This window comes from Pipistrellus kuhlii, unplaced genomic scaffold (assembly GCF_014108245.1).
Source record: "Pipistrellus kuhlii isolate mPipKuh1 unplaced genomic scaffold, mPipKuh1.p scaffold_m20_p_7, whole genome shotgun sequence".
Classification (NCBI taxonomy): domain Eukaryota; kingdom Metazoa; phylum Chordata; class Mammalia; order Chiroptera; family Vespertilionidae; genus Pipistrellus; species Pipistrellus kuhlii.
Window position 1 is genome coordinate 55,464,863 of NW_023425573.1, and position 9,325 is coordinate 55,474,187.

General features: G+C 38.1%; 1 long non-coding RNA gene across 1 annotated transcript; it reads left to right on the plus strand.

Annotated features, from left to right (window-relative positions):
• The first annotated feature begins 1,951 nt into the window (after window positions 1–1,951).
• On the plus strand, window positions 1,952–8,361 carry LOC118708956. The gene is made up of 4 exons (XR_004984782.1): window positions 1,952–1,969; window positions 3,222–3,227; window positions 4,415–4,421; window positions 8,256–8,361. It is a non-coding gene; the product is annotated as an uncharacterized LOC118708956 (long non-coding RNA).
• Window positions 8,362–9,325: the final 964 nt, after the last annotated feature.

The following is a 9,325-nucleotide window of genomic DNA, read 5'->3' on the forward strand; positions in this document are numbered from 1 at the left end:
GGCCTCAAGAATAGCTCATTCACTCGAACAATTGTGATTCTTATAATTGGTTTGAATATTGGGAAATACTTTTTCAACCAATTCTTCTTTTTACGTTACTAAATTGCAGAAGTTATGAGGCAATGAAATTTGTACTGAGATCAGATCAAGCGACACCATTCCATTCCCAATTTCCAGCAAGTGATGCGAGAATATCTCAGCTGATTGATTGTTTTGCAGTTGAACATGCATATTTGTAGTTAATTTTAACGTCTTTACGTGTCGCCACAAAGTAGAGTATTTCAGGCAAGCATTTATTTCGTCCGAGGGTGTCCATCGAGGAATTACAGGTAATGTTTGCCTGAAATCTCCTGCAAGCAATATTAATGTGTTCCCAAATGGTCTGATGTTTCCACACAAATTTTGCAATGATAGATCAAGAGCCTCAAGCGATTTTTTGTGAGCCATTGTGCATTCATCCCAAACAATAAGTTTGCATTTCTGCAATAATTTTGCCATGTTAGATGCTTTAGAAATGTTGCACGTGGGAGTTTCAATGAATTGCATGTTCAAAGGCAATTTCAAAGCGGAATGAGCAGTTCTTCACCTGGTAGCAATGTCGCAGCTATTCCGGACGACACAAGAGCTAAGGCCATGTCATTTTGGGATGGAATTTCTGCCAGAATTTATCTAATTAGAAACATTTTACCAGTTCTTTCTGGTACATCTAAAAAGAAGATTTCTCCAACCCCATTATTGACAGTTTGCATTATTTGATCTTAAATGCCTTTTTGTTCAAGTGTTAGCTTAGGAATATATGGTTGCACATAGGACAAAAGATCACCTGTGTTGTAATTTTGTTTATGATGCAATTCAAGATCGAATGAAGTGGCAGCAGATTGATTCGAAGATGGCATTCCCAATTGATTGAGAACTTTGTGATTTCAAATCTTGAATCATTATCAACATTGAAATGGAATCATAAAACTAGAAATCATAAAATAGATTGTAAATCGGAAACATTGAAATGGAATCATAAAATATTTAGTATAGTGTGTGTTGCTTTTACATCCAACATATGGAATTGTTTTTTAAAAAAAAAAAAAGCAGGTTTTACCTGTCACAGGTGTGACATCTATATAATAGTAGGTATAAAGTATATAGAAACACGCACGTATTCGAATGCAATGTTGTGTCAAAATTTCAAAGCAATTGGTGAAGAACTTTTGGAGATTTGAGATTTTTGAACAAACAAACATTTACATTTTTATTTTTATTATTTTTTAGAAAGTGGAAGGGAGGCAGGAGGTAGAGGGAGAGAAACATCAATGTGAGGAGAGAAATTGAATGGTTGCCTCCTGCATGCACCCCAACAGGGGCTGGGGATTGTACCAGCAATGGAGGTATATGCCCTTGACTGAGGATTGAACCCACAACCTTTCAGTCCCCAGGCTGATGCTCTATCTACTGAGCCATACCTGACAGGGCCATTAGGCAATGTCTTGATGGTAAATTACCAGAAGGATAAGGTTCTGGTTTCTGGCAGCCAGGCTGGTGGCATCTTCCTAATCAAGAAGGGCAGCACCTCCCTGAAGAGTCCATGGGTTTTTTAAGTCATTCTTGGGAATTGACTCACCTTCCCAACAATTCTCCAAGCTATCATCACACTTAAATCATTTATGCCTTATATCTGTAGGCTGGATTCTATTATCTGCAACTAAAAGTTCTGACTAGTGCGCAGTGTCAACCTATGATCCAGGAGTTCAGGGTTCAATTCCCAGTCAGGGCTCATGCCCAAATTGCAACCTTGATCCCCAGTGGGGAAAATACAGGAGGCAGCCGATCAATAATTCTCTCTCAACATTGATGTTTCTATCTCTCTCTCCCTCCCCCTTCTTCTCTGAAGTCAATAAAAACAATTTTAAAAAAGAATATTAACTAGTATATGTGTGAATGGAGTGGGGAGAGTGGTACCAAAAGCTTCAATTTAGTATTGAAAAAAATGTCTTATTTGAGAGACTAGTGTGAGAACATCATTCATTGTGTGACCTACTTCCCACTTTTGGGTAAGGTTAAGAATGAAAGATCACTCTCTAAACACAGCATAATTTTTTTCCTATGGCTCTTCTAGGTGCCTCTACTCAAGTTTTATAGGTTTTATATTTACATTCTCCGTGAAGGGTCTCCTTACTTTATCACTTTTAACTTTGGGGTAGGGGGGCGGGCACGGTAAAGGAGTAAGTCTAGAATGGTTCTTGAGGTCTTTGTTAGGAATGAGAGGGAGAAAGCCCTTTGGTGCTCTCCAATCCAGCCATTGTCAGAGAGTTCTGAATAAAGTCATGTTCTGTTTCCCTTTGGCTCCTTGTGACCCTACTCAATGACTCAGACCTCTATAGGATGGAGGCTGAAGTGATTGGTATCCACAAACTTCAGTCACACAAAGCAGGAACTCACCTGAGAGATTATTTCAGCCCCCTGTTTTGTTGATGAAGCTACCAATGTCCAAGGTTATAGAACCAATAAATGGAAGAGCCCAGACTCAAAGTCAAATTTACAAACTCTGACTTCATTGCTTTTGTACCATGTGAGCTAAAGATGGGTGAATACACTTAAGAGACTAGCTCCAGCGTGTGATTTGAGCTCCCTATTTCTACATCCAGCCCACTTTATTTTTTTTACATATACTATCTCCTGGCCCCTGTAAGCACTTGGGTTTGTGAGTCTTCATTTAAAAGAATCCCATATAAAACATTTCAATGAACAAAAAAAAAAAAAAAAACAAAAAAAAAAGAAAAAGAAAAAAAGAAAGAAAGAAAAGAAAAAGAAAAAACCTCCTTTGGAAGAGCAGAGTACATTCCATATATTTAAATTTTGCAGTTGATATTTCTAAAAGCAGAACCCCAGTTAGAAAGGAGCTTGGGACAATGTAGAAACAGTCTAAAAGTATGTTCACAGAATCTTACTATATACTTAGCTGTCCCAGCTACAGTTAAAAATGTGCTGAGCTTGTGCTTATGGCTAGACCATAACAAGAGCTCTCTGGAGTTGAGAAGCTTTTCCTCCTGGACTAGTCTGGTAATGCCCCCCACTGGCAGAACTCGCTTGTCTTCCATCTGGAATAGCACCACTGTTTTTGTCATCCCCACAGGCACTATTCTGACACATCTCATTAATTTTTACAGGGTCTTGACCCATAAGAATAAGTGGTCTATGCTTCAATGTCTAAGTATGCACATAAAGAGAATAGAGTTTAACTTAAGTGCTATATCTGTAATCTTGGGTTCAAGAAAGAGTATATAAGCTGAAAATATATAAATTTCATGAGGTGGTTATTTATTAAGCATCCAAGAAAATATAGTGTAGTATAAGACAGTCCAAATCTATTTGGGAGAAAAGTATTAAAAAAAAAAAAAACTGCCAAGTATAATTGCCAGTTTCTTCTACATAGTGTCATTATTCCAGCCCCTTTTGTGTTTGTATATACCTAGTTTATTTTAACTGTACCCATCTGTGATTAGGAAGCTCAAAAAGAAAGTGGCTAAATAATTCAAAACCCTCTATCCAGCGAGAACATCAAATACTAAAAAATTCCAAAAGTCACAATACAATGAAGTTGTTTCTATATTAAATACTGTTCACGAAAAAAATATATAGCAAAACTACAACAGTTATACCAAAAATAGACACCAAAATTGAAAAAGAAAATACAGATATATGCATAATTCAATCTGAGCTCTAAAATATTAACCCCTCCCCCCAAAAAAATAATCTCCTTTAATGGAACTTTAACAATTAAGCCAACCAATTAGCATCTCATAAGGACATACGCTCACAGAATTGAACTTCTGGAAGTAGTGGTCAAGAAAGAAGTGAAATAATAAAAGCTGATCTTTACTGAGTTTTTTATAAAAGCCTAGTGCTTTACCCAGGTTTACTAATTTCATGTTTATAATAGATATGATCATATCCATGTTGATGTTAATGACTAAAAGGGGTATTTAAGTGAACTCTCTAAGTTCACTCAGTAAGCTGTGGACCCCATCTATCTTCTCCAGAGTCACTATCCTTGACTACTACTCTTGGAGCAGTTTCAACAGCTTTCCCCTCCCCTCTATCTCCCCTATGCTGTTCTTTCCATCTCCATGACTATTTTGTAACTACCAGCTTAGAGCCAAAGCTGTTTTAAAAAACAATCTGATTCGAGGATTATAAGATTAATCAGAAAAGATCTAATAAAGTCTGAGTATATTCACATGATTAAATTCCCTATTGGGCATGCAAAACTTCAGTTATTTGTCTTCACTTTAAAAAAAAAAAGCATGTGAAAGGAGGCCTATAGGAGTGGAAGATGCTAGAAAAAGAGCTATAGGAAGCCTGAGCCACTCCTCATACTCCCATTATTTATGAACTTCCAGAAAAACAGAATGAAAAAAAGAAAGCAGGTATTTTTTTCTGCTAACATTTTATTGTTATCCATTTCTATATTTTACTCAAAAAATAAAATAAGCATCAATAGCCGAAACCGGTTTGGCTCAGGGGATAGAGCATCGGCCTGCGGACTGAAGGGTCCCGAATTCGATTCCTGTCAAGGGCATGTACCTTGGTTGCGGGCACATCCCCAGAGGGGGCGTGCAAGAGGCAGCTGATGGATGACTCTCCCATCAACGTTTCTAACTCTCTATCTCTCTCCCTTCCTCTCTGTAAAAAATCAATAAAATATATTTTTTTAAAATAAATAAATAAATAATAAGCATCAGTAAAAATAGACTGCATTGCAGACTATTTAGACATAACTACATTTCATCTTATGGGTTAAATTAACATAAAACAGACTGTAAATCTCAAAAACATGTTGAATTATAAAACTACTACCTCCATTTAACTGATTCCTCAGTAGAATAAATATATAACCACCAAATCAATCTTCTTCAGTCTGAGATGACAGAAATCCAGACGTGAAATGAAGTAAAGTGATGGTGAGAATTAGACAACAGCCTTGTCAAAGCCACCAGCCCTTCAAGAAGCTTCAGAAAGCTCATGGCATTCTGAGCCTGAATGCTTCCTGGGCTCAGGGAACTGGTTTGACTGGAAAATAAGTGGAACATAAACTATAATGAGAAGAGAATCCTTTCCTACAATTTTCCTTGTTCCCTCTCCCCCTCTTTCCCCCCCGGCTTCCCTCTGATAATGGTGGAATTAAATTTGAGTTCCTGACATCATTATGGGTAAACTAAAGTAACAAACTCTCTGGGTTTCAGCTTATATATCTGCAAAATGGTAAAAAGGTCACAGGTCTTGCAAAAGACTAAATGAGAAAATTAGTTAAGAGATGACATATAGTCCTAGGGACAAGCTGGATTCCCCTTTAAATACCTGGTAGAAGTTCAGGTTGTTCACTGGTATTAAGTGTGCAACAGCATGGAGGGTGAATAAATGAATAAGCCTTTTTTTCCCCCTCAAAGAGTTTACAATCTAGATTAGGAAACAAAACTGGAAGATATGAGAAAACTATCAATGAGTACAGCAGTCTTGGAAGGCCTAGATTGTTGTGAGGTGGAAGAGGTGAAGAGGATTCATGGTGGACACACATTGTTGGCTGGGCCCAGGAGGCTGAGGAAGATCAAGGATGAGAATTGAAAGCTGTTCTTTCATTTTTAAAGAAATGTTGAGAGGTAGAGGTGACTCCCATCTTCCAAACAAAAGCCTCAGTGAATCTGATGCTTGACACAGTGTGATTCTACATGTGAGGTAGTCTCAACTTTTGCTATTCAGAGTGTGGTTCATGGATAAATTGTGTGGCATTTCAGAGTTTGGTAGTTATGCAGAATCTCAAACCCCACCCCAGACCTACTGACTGGGAATCTATATTTGAACAAGATCCCAGGGTGATTTGAGTCCACATTAAATTTTCGGAAACACAATGGTAAACCTTAAGAAAATCTCCAAAACAACGAAGCTTATATATTTCTTTTTTAAAACATTTTATCATTATTGATTAAAATATTACATATGTAATTATCCCTCCATAGCCCCTCCATTCCTCCACTCATGCCCTCACCACCCTCCTTTCACTGCCATGTCTGTGTCTATTGATTAGGCTTATATGCATGCATACAAGTCATATTTAGAAAAACATCAGGGCATTAAGACACTCTGAGATGATACTGTTCTAGAATGTCCTCATCTATAAGATGGAGATGATAATACCTGTCCTTCAGGACGATCATAAGGGTCAATTGATATAATCATGTATAAAACTTCTATTTTCTAAACCCTCAAGAGAAAAATGTGTTTTTTAAATATTTGTACCCTTTTCTTTGAGCATAGTGCTACATATAATACATATTCCATATTGAATAAATATGTGTTACGTAAATGAATTAATAAATGAGTCAAGCCCTAACCGGTTTGACTCAGTGGGTAGAGCATCAGCCTGCGGACTGAAGTGTCCTGGATTCTATCCCTGTCAATGGTATGAACATTGGTTGCAGGCACATCCCCAGCAGGAAGTGTGCAGGAGGCGGCTGATCAATGTTTCTCTCTCATCGATGTTTCTAATTCTCTATCCCTCTCCCTTCCTCTCTGCAAAAAATCATTAAGATTTTTTTTTTAAATTAGTGAGTCAAGAATTTTTAGGATCAAGCACATTTTGAAATGGATAACCATGAGACCATGGGTTAGGTCTGTAGACAAAGAAAGCTGAAATGGAGGAGCACTTTTCAGATTAAAATGTGCACACTCATTTAGTTACAAGGTCTTTTTCACTGTGCAAATAAATACAAGTGATAATATAATGGTGTAAGTTATATCACAAAATGCATTTTTTCATAGGATATTAGATTTATCACTTATTACCTCGCTAGCCTTGTGTTAATTTAATTAAGTACCAAATATACTGTGGATATTCTATTAGTTATAATACTAGTTTTCTCTTGGAAGACTTAAATCTCCTAAAGATTCAAACCGAAATATCATTACTTCAAAAACTCATTTTCCACACCCTCAAGCAGCTATAGTCTCATTGGGGACATAGGCAATTAATAATTAGAATGAAGACAATATCTTGTTGGAAGAGTGTTTCAAAGAACCATGTGGCCTTAACAAAGGAGCTGCCTCAGGCTGCGGGCAAAGGTAGGGCAGGCCTCAGAGAGAAGAGATTGCACAGTAAGGCAGGTGGACTAACAGGGGGAGAGTAACCACATGAGCAAAAACATAGAAGAAAAGAGAATACAGCCTGCTCACTGAGCTACCAGCTGGCTATCTGGAGTATAGAAAGAGTCAGTAGCAGGAATAAAACTGCAGAGGTAGTTATGGCCCTGATATGATAGCTTTGCATGCCACACAAGAATTTTACTTTTGAGGTCATAGAGCAAGCATGTTGTTCCAACTCACCTTCAGGTGGGATGGTATGCTCAGGTGACTGGGGTCCCTCAGCCAAAGGATTGGACTTATACGGGTTGCCCACAGTACTTAACTAAAATTGACCGAGCATAAACTAAACACAGAAACAAGAGTTAGAATGCATGAATCCCAAGGTTCATTTACCAGAGTCCTGGTGGTTTCCAGAAGCCTAGGCAGGTCACCTGGAGATCCGCGCCGGCAGACACACACACTGGACAGGAACACGCCGCTGCAGCGTCTGGGTCAGGAACGAGGCCTCAGAGGTTTGGCTCACAGGCAGAGTGATAGCTTCACTCAGGCAGAGTCTCATGCAGTATTTCAAACAGGGAGAAGGGAGTGGGAGAGCACGTCGGGTGGAGGGCCCCTTCATGGTCTCTGATCAGTGCCTCTAGGTCCCTTCTTTTATGGCCATTTCTGGGTATTCCCTTGTTCCTTCTGGGTGCAACCAATGAGTCTTCAGTGTGTTTTAATCGGGGGTCTCCAGGTACTTTTTGCCTCGCTTTCCAACTTTCCAGATAAACACGTTAGAGCATCCACACAGTTACAACTTTCCAGATAAGCACATGTTAGGGCATTCACTCAGTTAGGGGCTCAAAGTCTTAAGACTTAAATTTTACAAAATGGATTGAAGTCACACTAAATGGAATTACTTATACTAAACCTAAAACACATTTCAAATAATTTATTTTACTTAAAATAAAATCAGAATAAGATCAGAAATACAATTCACAGTAAAATTATAAATCACTCATAAAAGTAAATGCTTTCAGTCCTATTTTAAATCACACAAATAATTGTTCTCACACTGTTTTAAATCCTTAAAATATAAATCAAACATCACACTTATATAACTATAACACATGTCAAACTCCAAGATTTATTTCGATAGAGATATGCTGAAGACAAAGGCCTGAAATAAATGAGTAATCGTTAACATAAAATAATAGAACATTTTAATAAAAATTAATATTTTTTCTTGAACATTAACTTACCAGACACTGAATAACTGCACAAAGTAATAAGCATAATGCAAATAAGCCTATTTTTCTTGTTCTCCAAAAGCAAAATGTTTCCTGTTGTGCACACCAAACAAGTCAGAACAAGACTAATGACATGGCAATTGGCTGCTAAAATATTCCCTGCTAGTATTAGTGGAGAGAAATTGTGTGGTTGCACATAAGGCATATAAGGGAAATGAATGCAACACAATTATAGTAATCAGTCATTCGTGAACATTATAGTTATTAATTATTATGTATAACACTATATTGGAGAAATTAAGTTACAAAATTTTTATTAAAACCTTTCTTACATATCATCATATTGGCTGAGCTGCAAAAAATATTCAATGTGGGCCGCATGCAGCCTGTGGGCCATGAGTTTGACATGCTTGTCATAGAGAATTGTTGAATGGAGATGAGACCACCCAAGAGGCAGAGACCCCTACCCGGGAAATAACTCCAACTAGCCAATTGCGGAGTCTAATTACAAATTTTATTGCAGATTCGAATCTGGGCTGCCGCCGTGGCAATGGCGCGGCCAGAAGCAGCAGCAGTTACAAAGCGGTCTCTCTCTTTTTAAGCATTCTTCAAACAAGCACATTCCAAACAAGGGGGGAGGGGGGTGGTCTTAACCTTGTGATTGCATGCATCTGCCAGATGGCCTAATCTCCCTCCTTGGTTTGTTCTGCTATCTTAGCCTTGACTATCCCAGACTGCTGATTTGGCCTTCAGCCTTGACTAACCCAGACTGTTGATTTGGTCTTCAGGTCCAGGAGGGGGAGGGAGTAGTAACTTTCTACCCTCCAGGCAAGGTCAGTAATTTTTCACTCCTCAAGAATCATTAAAAGAATTTGAGTAGAGAAGTTAAGATGATCACATTTTCATTTGGGATAGGCCAATTAGGCAGCACTAGGTCTGAAGGACTTGGGGAGAGAAGAGACTAG